Genomic DNA, 2,344 nt, shown 5'->3' on the forward strand with positions numbered 1-2,344 from the left:
ACATACAGGGTGGGGGACAGCCCTCTCCAAATTCTGGAGGGAAAAGCCATTATTTGCATGTTTCAAGCTCATAGTTTTACAGTTCTGTCAACCTTAAAGAGAATTCACCCTCATCCATTCCCTCCGTCTGTAGGGGAAGCATTCTAATCAACTGGACTTTGGTTCTACGTTTGTGGGTCAGGAGTTGTGGTCATGGGCTGCAGTACCATGTTTGGCCAGGATTGGGACTCATAGTATACCTGTGTCTCAGGTGATTGTGGGAAGAGTGCTAAAACGGATGGCCCCAGTTGGAACAACAATTGGTATTTAGAAGCAGATCTTCTCTAATTGCAAGGAGAGGGGAGGAAGTGCTGTTATCTGAGGACACGAATGTGGGCAGCCCCAAAACAATGCATATCCAGACAGGTCCTCTAAGAGGGAACTACCTGGCCACAGCATTTCCATTTCCCATCTTGGAGGACTCTATGGATAAGTCCCTCAAATTGCCAACTGCTAACATGAACTCTTCCACTCACAGGGTGACAGATGGAAGAAAAGGCAACATGCTGATCAGTGCATGGCCTTGGTAACACATCACCCAGGGATGATGAAACACACAACACAGCCTGGCTCTAGGTTCTGACTGTTCCGATCCAGACGTGTATTATTACAGGTACAAGGATGTGGTTTCTAGCACCTGTTTTGTTTCAAAACAGGATCATTCCCTCCACACTATTATTTTCTATTTATAAAAACAAGTTATAGGATAAAAGGGACCTGCCCTATCCTATATAGTTGACAGTGTGGACACATAAAGCGAACATTTGAGAATAAAAATTCCTTCTATTTGTTATTGTGAGATGGGTAACGTGCTGTTGTAAAAAAAAAATTGGAGGAGGCACATCTCACATGTGTCCGTGAAAATTCAGTCATCATGCTGGTGAACTACAGAAGGATCTGCCATTGCCTTCTTCATTAGAAAAGCCATGCTTCTGTATCTCTGCTGTTACTGAGTCACCAGACATTTGTAGGTGTACTACTTAACAATTTCTTAAGATTGAATAAAAAACACATGGTGGAAATTCAATTTATGAAATTCAGGCTGGGCACGGTGGCTTACGCCTATAATCCCAGCACTTTGGGAGGCCAAGGCGGGCGGATCATGAGGTCAGGAGATCGAGATTATACTGGCTAACATGGTGAAACCCCATCTCTACTAAAAATACAAAAAAATTAGCTGGGCGTAGTGGCTGGTGCCTGTCGTCCCAGCTACTCAGGAGGCTGAGGCAGGAGAATGGCGTGAACCCGGGAGGCGGAGTTGCAGTGGGCTGAGATCGTGCCACTGCGCTCCAGCCTGGGCAACAGAGCGAGACTCTGCCTCAAAAAAAAAAAAAAAAAGAAAAGAAAAGAAAAAAAAATTCAGTGTCCCTCACTAAGAAACACTGTGAAACTATAGAAATGGTTCTCTTATCACCTATGTATATTACCTTTTCTCTGCATGCTTCTAAGTCTATGTACTTAGTTATGTCTCAGTCTCAGAGTTCATTAAGCAATTTCATATGGATGCAGAGAGTGAGATGATAGATAATGGAGACTCTGAAGGGTGAGGGGGTGAAAGGGAAGGGATGACGGGAAATTGGTTAATAAATTCAATGTTTATTACTCCGGTGATGGATACCCTAAATGCCCCGACTTGACCACTGCACATATCTATAAGTGTATCCAAATTCCACGTGTATTCCATAAATTTGTACAAATAAAAAAGAATAAATCACATTTTATTTATGATACTGTTTATAAATTTTATCATTTGTAATAAAGTATTTTATTTATAACAACGCATTTTATGTAAAATAAATTATTATTTATAAATTATCATTTATTTATTTGTATAAATAAATGGCACTCACACAAGTTTTATCCTGGGAGGATGAGGGACACTGGCTCCAGGAATATTTCCTCTGAGTCCTGCATTTCCCTCTTGGACCCAAAGCGAGTGGATCCCAGTCTGGAGGAGGAAGAGCCGGTGGACAACCCCGGAGTTCTGTGACCAGCAGAACCCTCGACAGGATCCCGGGAGGCCATAGAGTTGACGTTTCCTCTCTGTGCCTAGAGAGAAGCAGGTTGCTAGCGTCAGAGCCTGGCCTGGACCTGTGCCTAGGGTTTGCCTTGCTTTCGGTGGCCCTGGGCCCCCGAGTTAGAATTACAGGTTTCTGCTTGGGTGACTCTGCAGGGATGTGACTCAAAGGAGGGACAACAGTGCCTCCAAAGAGACAATTGTTCCCGGTCCCTGGCTCACCATGGAGTCCTCTGGTTAGGGGAGCCCCACCTGTTCAGGCGGAAGCTTCCCCCATAGGATGTGTCG

The 2,344-nt window shown here is 44.2% G+C and overlaps 1 non-coding gene across 1 annotated transcript; it reads right to left on the minus strand.

Moving 5' to 3' along the window:
• Positions 1-833: 833 nt before the first annotated feature.
• On the minus strand, positions 834-936 carry LOC113225211. The gene has a single exon (XR_003309869.1). It is a non-coding gene; the product is annotated as a small nucleolar RNA U13 (small nucleolar RNA).
• Positions 937-2,344: the final 1,408 nt, after the last annotated feature.

This window comes from Piliocolobus tephrosceles, chromosome 10 (genome assembly GCF_002776525.5).
Source record: "Piliocolobus tephrosceles isolate RC106 chromosome 10, ASM277652v3, whole genome shotgun sequence".
Classification (NCBI taxonomy): Eukaryota; Metazoa; Chordata; class Mammalia; order Primates; family Cercopithecidae; genus Piliocolobus; species Piliocolobus tephrosceles.